Raw genomic sequence first — 12,634 nt, forward strand, 5'->3', positions numbered from 1 at the left:
AAGTTGTAATGCCTTCCCTGTCTTTCTATTGGCCAGAAAAGCGCGCTAACGTCTCAGAGATGAAAGTGAAAGTAACTCGAACATCGCATGGTGCTCGCCTCTAGTAGCGAGCATCTCGAACACGCTAATACTCGAACGAGTATCAAGCTCGGACGAGTACGTTCGCTCATCTCTACTACAAACACAAAATTTTGAAAACATATATTAGACACATAAGGCTCTCATGTGATGTAACATTTGTTACTATAGAAACAAAAAAAGAACACAAAGCCAAAGACTTATCAGCACCCCCTTGTATATGGAAGAGCAAACTGTGAGGGTTTATGGCCGCCACATTCCCCAGACTTCACATGCAATTTTTATCTATGGGGTATGTAAAGCTTAAAGTGTACACCAATAATCCGCATACCCTACATGAATTTAAGAATAAGATCACGAACACTATCCGCAACATCACAGTTGAAGAGCTGCAAGCAATATCAGCCAACATGTAGTGACGTGCCTAGATGTGCAGAGAAGTGAAGCACTTTGAGCATCTGTCGTAACAAGTGAGTAAATCAATAAAGCTTTGGAAAAAAACAATTCACTTGCTTGTTCTTCCTGTCGCACCATTGTCAGGGGTGGGCTACTTTTCTGTGGCCCAGCCTGTATAATATTTGTTCAAGATTTCAGCATTTTATTCTGTCTGGTTTACACCTTCTGTTCTTCTGTGTTTGTATTTTCCTTCATAGTGTTTTTCATTCTTCATTCTTTTACTTTGATGAACTAATTAAAACTAATTGATATTTTGAGATTTATTTAGTCTGGCAAATTTTTGTGTCTTTGTTGTTCTTTAATAAATAATAATAAAAAAATGCACCCAGAACACAAAAAACAAGACCTCACACAGCAACATTGGCAAAAAAACTAAGGCCTCATGTCCACGGGGAAATTGTATTTATTTATTTATCCGCTCGTGAAAAAAAACGCAAATCTGCATCCTGTAGGAAAGCATTGACCATCTGCAGATAGTTAAATAGCCGCAGATGGTATTTTACGTGATTTGCGGATTTCACGCTCGGGAAAAAAAACACGACATGCTCCATTTCAGTGCGGATCACGCGCAGGTGGGCTCAATTGTTCTCCATCTCAATGGATCTCCCGCATGCAAAAAAAAAGACAATTTAAAATGCATCCGCTACGGAAATCTGCAGCAGAAATCTGCGCGGGTGACATTTTCTCCGTGGACATGAGGCCCAAAAAAGTTATGGTTTTCATAATGCAGTAAGGTAAAAAATGTAAAAGTTCGCTGCACACTTAAAGCCTCATGTCCACTAGGAAATTCGGGCCAGCGTGGATTCTCCAGGCAGAATCCCGCAGCAGGTCCCTCCTTTCCCGCGGACATGAGGCCTGAAAATTGATTTTACTTACCTGTCCGGATGCTGCGGGTTCCCGTCCGTCGCAGCTGGATCTTCTTACTTTCTGCCCGGCGGATGTGCTCTGCACACTGGCAGCGTGCCGCGTGCATGCGCCATGCACTCTTTTTTCTTTCTTGAACTCCTGCTCTCCTGCGGCAGAGCAGAAATTCAGCTGCGGCTTCCATAGGCCATAGAAAAAGGAGTATGCTACGGGTGATTTCCTGCATGTGCGATCCGCGCGGCAGGGAAAAATGACATCCGCAGGTATTTACTTACCTGTGGGTGTCCAATACATCCCTATGGGCGCGGATCACGCGTGCGGGACACCCGTGCAGATTTACTAAAGAGAATTGTCCAGTGGACATGAGGCCTTAGGCTAAAATGCGCCATGTTATTAAAAAGGGCGACTGTCTTGAAACCATCTCTTTCCCCCTCATCTGATTGCCTGTAACACCCTGGAGGCCTCCTCTGTGTATTTCAGCCCCTTCCCTGTAATGTAGCTGTCTGTCTGAAGTTTATCAGACTAAGAAGTTTTTGCTTTATCTCAGGCCCTTCCCATGATGTATCAGCACAGCATTAGCTAAGGATATACCATTCCGCTTGCTGGGAGACCAGTTTAATTATGATTACCCTTTATATTCATCTATATAAGTTACAGCCCACATAAGTATACAGTCAGGATGATGATTTGTGATCTCCTCTATTATAACTGTTTGACAGGAGCGTGTGATCATCATCAGTAACTATGACAATTAGCATCTACATCAACCTGTAGGCAATTTCTGTTATAGATCCATGTAACAATATCACATTAACTGAGAATCTGACTAGAAACTGTATCCATAACCTCAAGAAGATCTTTACTGGATAGAATTGAGATCACATGACCATCTAAGGAAAAAGAGGCCAGGAGTTTTAGACAGAAAGAAATAACTAACCAAGGTAACACTAGCTCACTAGGGGGATAGCTACATAATGAAAGAATAAAAATAAAATCACTGGATTGGCCCTTTAAGGGTTTAAGATGGCAGGCATATATTTAAATGGTTCTATATTTAATATGCCTCTCTAAATGTCAACTATGGAGATGCATGAGTTCTGTAATATCATTTACTTTACCTCTACTATTGTGAATCCACAGTTTTATTATATATCAGGTGTGTGCCCCTTCAATGAATGTGACTCAGTTGTTATCACTGGTGCCTTTCAGTGCTAGGATCCTAGGTTCAAATCCCATCTAGGATATCACCCATATGGACTTTGAGAAACTCCATCCAAATCTTGTTCTTGGACTGCACTATTATCCTGTCAAAAAAACAGAAATCTAAAGTAGTGAAAGCAAACTGAAGCCTTTGCATTTGCTTTCTATTTTTTTGAAACAACATTAAAATCAATGGGTAAAAAGCATAATTTTTGTCCGGTTTATTTCAGTTTTTCTCCTTCAAAAACGCAGCTGAGAGACGGAAAACCTGAACTGACCCTAACACAGATGTGAACCCAGGCTTACTGTAGTATTTTATGGTTTTGTTAGCAAGATTACTCATCTGTCTAAAAACATAGTGAATATCGTTCCAACTTGTCAGGGAGAAAAAAAAAGACCTCATATAAATAGACAATAGAAAATGTGTCATTTTGAGATGCATGAATATTTTTTCCATTGTACATTAAACTTTAAAGGAGCATTTTGGATTAGCCTTAGGCCGAATGAAGACAGAAGGGTGGGATTCCGACTGCGAGATCTCGCAGCAGAATCGGACCCTGTGCCTTGGTGGTGATCCCCCCAGCTTACATATCCGGCGTCCTCTCTCTGTGCTGCGGACGTGCCGGCTGGCGCATCAGCGATGATGCGGATCCGCAGTGACTTGCTGCGGGATGGATGGCTTCCATTGACTGCAATGGAAGCCGTCCGTGCGAGCCTGTGCAAGGCTCACACCACGAGCAGAAAATCACAGTTGATTTCCGCTCGTGGGCATGGAGAAGCGTTTTGTTTAGCATGTCCTATGGGCAGTATTTTCTGCGGGATCCAGAGGTGACCGCTCGTACCGGATCCCGCAGTGCAAATACGCTCGTGTGCATTGGGCCTAATACAGTGATGCTCAACTGGTAGCACTTGCCGGATTTGTGCACCTCAGATGATGCAAATTCATATTGTGTCATTGCCTTCCCCAGGATAATGATCAGGCATGAACTCTCCTATGTAATAAGTGCTGTACCCAACCACGAAAAAACAGAGGAGCTACACTGCTTACATCATAATACAGCCATGTTCATGAGACGTCTCTAATGAAAAAACAGCAGTCCTCAATGGTCTTCAAGCTCTTTTATTCTAGCACAACTGGGTTTACAATGATAAAAAGGTTAAACTTGATGGACTTTGTTTTTTTTTTGTCAATCCCCATGGTTGACATATATTGAATCTTGGAAGCACATGTCATTGAAACATATAAATCTTGGTATTTATATAGCGCCAACTTATTCCGCAGCGCTTTCAGGTAATTATTACTTGGGTTGGGTTCTCATTTTACTGACCTCGGAAGGATGGAAGGCTGAGTCAACCTTGAGCCGGCTACCTGAATAATATAATGGTATGGGCCTTGATCATCTCCCAGAGTTAAATGTGATTTACAAGATAAAAATGTTGGTGATCTCTTCTAAGGTCTTTCTTCACCATTTAGAAAATTGTTGGCCAACAGTTCCCTCTCCCAACTCCCCAATAAATATGTATGCTTGGCCAAGTATAAATTTTTACTTTAATGAGGAGGGAGGAAACAAACCACTTCTAGTCTGTCTGGTTGAGGCTTATCTCCCAAAGGAAGAAATCTAACATACCTGATCCTTTCTCCATCACCTGCTGTAGAGCAGTTAATCCAATGTTTTAGGAAAGCTACATAGTTCTATATCAGTTTTCAGTCTATGAAATTACTCAGGACTCGCTCACATAAGTGCTAGAGGATTCCAAAAACAGGAACCTCTGGCCAAATGGAAGCGTCATCTGATGGAACCGAGTGGTGCTGAATGGACCCTGCTGACTACAATGATGTCTGTACAGTTGCCATCCGAATTTCACTGGGTTATACAGTACAAAATAATGCTGCGCTATTTTGTCCTTTTTTTTTTTTTTTAGCAGAAATCGGCGATGGAGCTTTTGAACTAAACCTCCGACACTGATGTGAACGAGCCCTTGAAGGGGTTTTTCCATGGCTTAAAATTGCTCCACGACTACTCTGTCTGTCCTGGTTGCTGCTGACCAGGACATGTGACTGCAGTCACAGGTCCTGGTCAGCAACAACCAGGAAGGACAGAGTGAATGAGAATCAATTTTAAGTCGTGGAAAAACCATTAAACCCCTTAAAGGGGTTTTGTCATTACAACAAAATCCTGTCCATCTCCTCGGCCTGGCCTAAAGTTAAAAAAAAAGAGGGCATACTCGCCTGTCTTGGATCACCAGGATGCAGCTGAGCGTTACTGCCATGATTGCGGGCGACTTCTGGGTTGACAGCCCGGTGGAAGTCAGGTGTCTTCAGCTGCCAATCAGAGGACACAGTGTGACTGTACATACGTCATGCTCCTGGAAGACATGTACGGTGACGCTGTGGCCCCTGATCATGTATTTCCTATTCTTGTAAATGAAAATGTTTAGCCTCCTTAGCTATAATGGAGCCATGTGCTGTCTATGCAATACATGGACGGCACACAGCCCAAAAACACAGCTGTCTAAAGCAGGCCTTATACACATTCTGAATAGGGCTGTGTGCATGCTACATACAGGGTGTCCCACTTAATGTTGTGAGCTAGTGAGGTGGGCATCGTAGCTGATGTGTAATGCTAGGAAACTATCCATATGGAAAGCATGGTAAACAATAATTTATGAGGAAGCTTTTTTTTTTTTTTTTTTTTTTTTATAATTGCAAGATTTAACCCTTTCCAATCCACCGCCTGACGTCTGAAGACATTATGATTTAAGGCTGTACAGCTCCGATGTTGGAAGACATCCGTCTGGGTTCTCTTACTGTATATTGCCAGCCTCTCTGCTGTCAGAGCCTATCCAACGTGTCACCTCATGCATTACTGGCTTTAGCCAGCATATGGCTCCTTTGTATAATGGCAGAAAAAGAGTAAGCCCCCTAGGAAAACCAGGATACAAATTGGATTGGAAACGGTTAAGTGCAGGAACAGTAAATATAGCGCCCCACCTAAACAATTTCCAGACAACTTCTCGTTTTGCTGCAATGCAAAGCTGTGTGCGAAGGATGCAATTCATCCGGCATCAATTGCCCAACTGTGCTTTCTCCCGCCACTTGATTTTTACGCAAAAAGTTGAAGGAGACAGTTTATGCCACACCTATGTATTGCTGTAAACTTCTGGAGTGTCCTTTACATTTCCACCGATTAACATAAAGAGCTGCTAAACTGTACTGAGAGCCGCATTAAAGAGCCAAAGTACGGTACGTTATAGTGGATAACGGGGTCATACGAATATGTGCTGGATCACTTTTATATCTGGACTGACATTCACATCTCTCTCAACATAGAACCTCTAAATGACCTATCATTAATGCTTCCCCCAACACTATATGCAGAGCCTCTGTTGTGCAGACGCTCCGCTAGGTCACATGAATGAGTCACTCGCTTTTCAAGTTGGTGATTTCATTTTTAACTGACGTAATTCCCAACTTAACCCCCATGGGACTGCCAGCTGTTCCAAATTACCTAGCAGCGTTATATTACTCCATTCATTTTAAGGCAACACATGCAGTCTTACAGACAGTTGGATTAACCCAGTCAGGGGTCTTGCTGCTTCAACATGTTCAGTCACATTTGTATTTAGGGATGTGTACAATAAGGCACTGTTAACATTTGTCCTGTGGCAGATATGTTGCACAATGAACCCAACTGACTTATAATGGCAACTGACTTATAATGGGGTCTTTTAAATTCTGTCATCAGCACGGCACTATTTTCCATCAAATGTGATGCAACTTGCGACATTTACTCCTAAAGGCGCCTCCAATGCAAGTTTTAACTCAGCATAAGGTGGTGAATGGTTACGATTTTTTAAAGGGGTTGTCTGGTTGAAAACTAATAATGGTGTATCATCAGGATAGATTATCAGTAGTACATTAGCAGTGGTCTGTTGCCTGGGCCCCCCATTGAACAGCTGTTCACCGGGATTGTGCCATCATGTGCTGAGCTGATTTCTGCAAGAAGCAGATAGCCCCATTTCCACTGCAGTGGCCAGACTTGACATTACACTCATTCACTTCAATGAAACTTTTCCAGCAATACCAAGCTTGGCCACTGCAATGGGTACGGAGCTGTTAGCTCCTTGCAGAAATCAGCTCAGTGCATAAGCTCACCGGCCCAGAGAACAGCTGATGTGTGGTGATCCCTGGTGATGGACCTTAATCAACTATTAATGACCTATCGTGAATATATGTCGTCATTAGTATAACTGGACAACACCTTTAAATACAAATTACTCTTTACTCACTCCTGTTGCAGCCAGTTTTAGTTTTTCTGTTCTCATACCTTTTTATGTGTCCTCTGACAGTCATATGTGGGCTGTGTTTTTCTTTGCAGGATGATTTGCATTCCTAATGACACGTTTAATATACCATGTAGAAGAAAACGGTGTATGATAGCAGCACAAAGGTGTCGTTTCAAGGTCCCAAAAGGACAAGCTTTATTCCGCTTCAAGCAAGTAAAAACGGCAGATAGCTGTGACGTTTCGATCAAAACTAGGTCTTTGTCTAGACCTAACATACCATATAATGTATTGAATAATTGTGACATTTTTTTTTTAATACCAAGAGCATGCATGTACATCTTCGGTCAGTTGGCCTAGGGAGCTGAGTCCTCTCCATATACAGCAGGTGCCATAACTGGACCTGCCTCTGATCGCGGTTGTTTAACTCTTCTGTCACCCGTTGCCCTATCAAAAAGTTACATATACCCCATAACAGTACCCATATAAATTACAGCTCACCCCATCGAAAAAAAGTCCTCTCACAGCTCCATTTATGGAAAAATAATAAAAAGGTTAAGGGTTTCAGAATGTGTTGACAGAAAGGGATTTAAAAACAAAAAAGTTTACATTTTTTAAAAGTAGTAAAGCATACAAAACCATAAATTTGGTATTGTTATTATACTAACCCGCAGAATAAAGTTAACAAGATGCTTTTACTGCTCTATGAATGCCAAATAAACTAAACCCAAGAAACAAATGGCACAACAGCTTTTTTTTCCCATTTCGCCGCCCTTACAATTTATGAAACGTTTTTCAGTATCAAACTACTAACAACCACTTGTCCGTGAGTATGTGTGGGTGCTTCTCATGCTCTGACCCTGGTGACGTCATCACTTTGCCCCTGTTGATGTCATCGCAGGTCCTAAAACATATATAAAGGGCATAGCCTGACCGACAGAAAAACAGCAAAGTTAGGGCTCTTGGAAGGGGAGGACAAAAATAACACAACTCAGTGGTCCTGACAGAAGATACCGAGATACCGACCTACCACCACCACCACCACCAAGATCCTGTGGGCTGAAGGACCTGCGGAGATGTAACTGGTGTGGGAGGAGCCATTGTGCAGTTTGGTAGAAAGTTCTGTATACTGGATAAGCCGACAGCAGCCACCAGGACCTGTGGTGATGTCACCATCATGTGATCACCTGTGTGGGTGGAATCAGGGATCACATGACCAGGGGCTGATAGCTGTATCCCGGAGTTTGCTCAGCTGGTGATGTCTGGAAATCAGCATGGATGTACCATAGCTGTGTGTGTGTGATGTGTGTGAATAAGGATGCATGTAGTAGAGCTGTGTGTGTGATGTGTGGGAATTGGGATGGATGTAGTAGAGCTTCGTGTGTGATGTGTGGGTATCATAATGGATGTACCATGTAGCACAGCGAAACACTGGTACTATTGTTTCCTAACAATTACTGGTATCATATAATACATTAAATGTCCCCCATTGAAAGTACACCTTGTCCTACAAAAAACAAGTCCTCATACTGCTATGCTGTCAGAAAAATAAAATAAGTATAGGTCTTGCAACATGGGGGCAAAAACCAAGAGCAAAGAAAATGATTGGGGGAAGGGGTGAATCATATTCCGTGCTGGGTACAGACATCTACCTGACATAATCTGACTGTACACCTATGCTCAATTAAAAAGTCTAGAAGTATTTATTATAGTAAATCTGTATGGGATTGGGCAATGTTATATGTGGGCTGGTGAGATCTGAGGGCCGGGGCTGGTTTATGGTCTCAGTCTGTCCCTGACCCGGACTCCTGCAGCTGCTCCTTCCACCTCCTAACCGGAGCGAGTTGACTGATGATGACGGGATGGGATATTCCGCTGTCCTCTGTTCACACAAATCCTGCTATTTGATACAGTCTCCCTATGAAATGAAAGATAATCTGGCCTGCATCACTTGTAAGAAAAGCGTCATTCATTTCTTATTAAGAAGTCATGCGTTTTCTTACAAGTGATGGTGGCGCCCTTTTAAAGCTCTGCAGGGTTGTAGCACTATCACTGTGCAGGCAGCCGGATCATCTTACTATTCAGACAGTATCATATAGCAGGCGCCTTCTGAGATGAAAAAATAGTATGAACAGGGAATGGCTTAAAATAAAATATGCTATAATCACCGTTCGGGTGTCGCCCCCTGCCCCCGCCCCATCCCCATTCCCATATACATTATTTGTTTCTTTGGACTTTTTTCTGTCTATAATACAAGTATAATGACTATTTTGTGTTGAAAAATGGTTTTCAGATAATTAAGTGCAGGGAGAAGAATGTATGCAACTACCTATATATTAGATCAGTGTAACTGTTATCAGCGAACTGGGGCTTAATACAATATTGTGGTGCACATCACCAACATACAAAAAGTGGCAGACTCAAGAAAAGCTGTCTCTTAAAGGGGTTGTCCCGCGAAACAAAGTGGGGGTATACACTTCTGTATGGCCATATTAATGCACTTTGTAATGTACATTGTGCATTAATTATGAGCCATACAGAAGTTATCAGAAGTTTTTCACTTACCTGTTCCGTTGCTGGCGTCCTCGTCTCCATGGTGCCGTCTAATTTTCAGCGTCTAATCGCCGGATTAGACGCGCTTGCGCAGTCCGGTCTTCTTCTTTTCTGAATGGGGCCGCTCGTGCCGGAGAGCGGCTCCTCGTAGCTCTGCCCCGTCACGTGCCGATTCCAGCCAATCAGGAGGCTGGAATCGGCAATGGACCGCACAGAAGACCTGCGGTCCACCGAGGGTGAAGATCCCGGCGGCCATCTTCACCAGGTAAGTAAGAAGTCACCGGAGCGCGAGGATTCAGGTAAGCACTATCCGGTTTTCTTTTTTAACCCCTGCATCGGGTTTGTCTCGCACCGAACGGGGGGGCTATTGAAAAAAAAAAAACCCGTTTCGGCGCGGGACAACCCCTTTAACGAAATGAGCTGCACTTCTGGATAAAGAGCTTTAATGCTAAGGGTACACAATCACAGCCTCTGCTGTATGCGCTGACCTTGTCGATCATGTCCTTATGTGCAAATACTAGCTGATGTATAGCAGATATTATGGGTCATTTATGTTGCGACACTTTATAAAGCATCACAAAATCAGTTCATCTGACTAGAATCAAGACTAGAAATCCATTTTATAGGCTTTAGGCCTCATGCCCACAGCCGGGTCGGATTCCGCCTGTGAAATATTGCATCTGAATGAGACCTGGCGCCCCCCAGAGACCCCATACTCACCTCTCTGGATCCGCCACGAGTGTCTCGCCCAGCGAGCCGGCGCTGCATGACGCGCCAGCGCTGGACTGTGACATGGATTCTGTCGGTACTTCCGCAGTGCTCGCTACGGAAGTATCGCAGGATGGATGACTTCGATTGACTGCAATGGAAGCTGTCCGTGCAATTTTCGGCACAAAATAGAACATGCTGTGATTCTCCCCCACGAGCGGAAAATTGCAGTTGATTTACACTCATGGGCAGGGAAGAATCGTTTAACATTGCATGTCTATGGACGGACATTGCTGTGGAATTTGTGGCGGGTGTCTGACTGAGCATTCTGCAGCAATAATCCGTCCATAAGAATTGGGCCTAAGACCAGGTTCACACGTGGCAAAAATGCTGCAGATTTTCCATGTAAATGTGAACCTAGACTTTTGAAATGGACTGAGTGCCGCAAGCCTGCAAAATGCCACAGGGAAATCTGCAGTGGCGATCCTGCACTAAGGCCGGCTACACACGAACGGATTTGCATTCCGGAATTTGCAATCGGCGATCGCACTGTGGATCAGTAGCAAATATCATACACAACATGCTATGTAAAAGCGCTTCAGTCTGCACATTCATGGAAACCAATTGTGAGTTCCGCGAGCGGAGGAAAGAATCACAGCGTGTTCTATCTTAGTTCGGATTCTGCACGGACGGCTTCCATTGAAGTTATACTGTAAGTAAAATATACAAACATTGCACTTCTTGTCATGTTTTTTTCTCTATTATTATGCTGGGCTCACATGGGGCAGAATTGCCGCAGAAACTCTGTGTGGACTTTCCGCACAGAAATTCCACAGGCATTTTTAAACCTGAGACTAAGCAGCAAAGTGGTTGAGATTTCAATAATCTTGTTCACATGCTGCCGAACGTCCGCTGCAGACAAGCCATGTGGAAACTGACATGCGGCGCGGAATTCAAATCCGTGATATGTCAATTGTATCGCCGTCTCCATTGCAGACTCTTTTCTCTTTATGGGGAGAGATTTCCATATGGGAATACCAGCTGAAAAGCTGCTTCAAACCCACGCCAAAGGGTGCGGGGTTTGAAGCAGCCTTTCTGCTTCAAAAATCTCATGGAATCTTCGTGTGGTCCCGCTGCGAACATTCTGCGACATTTCCATTCTGTGGGAACCCTGCCCTAAGGCTGCCTGAACATGACTGGGTCGTAACTACGGCCGGCGTCCGCACATACCTGTCTTCTTTTGTTTTAATATGTATTGCAGGTGGTCCAGATGGTTCGCTGTCAGACATGCGCAGTACAGATTTTTCCCACGCCGTCACAATGCGATGACACAAGTAGTTGCGACCTATCTGCAATGTCAATTGTGGATTGGCCGGGGCGAACTGCTTCCATTGTCTTCGATGGAAGTATCTGTGCAGACACCACACAAAAATAGAGCGTTCTGCGATTTTTTCCTCCTCTCACTGAAATCGCAATTCGTTTCCGCGAAACTGCAGGAAGAAGCGATTTTCCATAGTATGCTATGAACGGCATTTCTGCGGAACCACAGTGCGGACACTGACCGCGCATTCCGCAATACAAGTCTGTTTGCGGCCTAATGCATTTTTTGGTGCTTTTTGCAAATTGCAGCATGCTCTGTGTATTGTGTTTTCTAATGGCGTTTTCCCATAGCGTCTCTGAAGGAAAAACAAAATACTTTATAAATCGCCCACATGGTCTTTTTTTACACAGCAAAAAAAAAAAAAAAAAAACACTAAAAACGACGAGTGAAGGAAGTAAGTTTAAGAGCTGGAATGGTTGGCATATAAGAGAAGTGCCCGATTTACCACCTAGGCTCTGTGTTATTAGTTTGGGTCACCTTCCTGCCTCCAGTGTTTACAGTCCACTAATAGAAGGATACATAGGAGAAGCTGAAAACTCCTGTATACAAAAAGTGACTGAAGTTAGACCAGGATTTATAATGGCCCTGATGCAATAAAGAGTATAGCGAGGTCTGAGCCTAACTGGTTCTTGTCTATAGCAGTTATTTGATAGGATATTGTGTGCACATATAGTATGAATGAATAGGCAACAAATAGTTAATATTTTCTTCCATAACGTGTGCAGGAGAGCTGCTGGGAGTCCGTCTACATAGGAGACATGGTGCCTGAATACCCATGACAAGGATAAAATCCAGATGTGTCCCATGCTCCCTCCGCCCCCAAGCTCAGCCTTCACAAATCCTTTTTCATTTCCTTTTTTGGCTAAAATTACAGAGCTTCCAGTCCATTTCAGGAGCACCCTGAAGCCTGTTAGTAATAAACTCTGCACAGTTACCAACATTGTTTTAACCCATTCATAACTGCTTTACTTCAGTGCTGGGAGCAGGACTCAATCTCTGTACATATCAGAACATTCTGTAACTGGCTAACTGTACACTTGGAAGAGCAGGCAGAGGAGTAGATTAGAGAAGAACCAGTATAAAGACTAGAATTCACTGAAGGGCCTTCTA

This window comes from Eleutherodactylus coqui, chromosome 1 (genome assembly GCF_035609145.1).
Source record: "Eleutherodactylus coqui strain aEleCoq1 chromosome 1, aEleCoq1.hap1, whole genome shotgun sequence".
Classification (NCBI taxonomy): domain Eukaryota; kingdom Metazoa; phylum Chordata; class Amphibia; order Anura; family Eleutherodactylidae; genus Eleutherodactylus; species Eleutherodactylus coqui.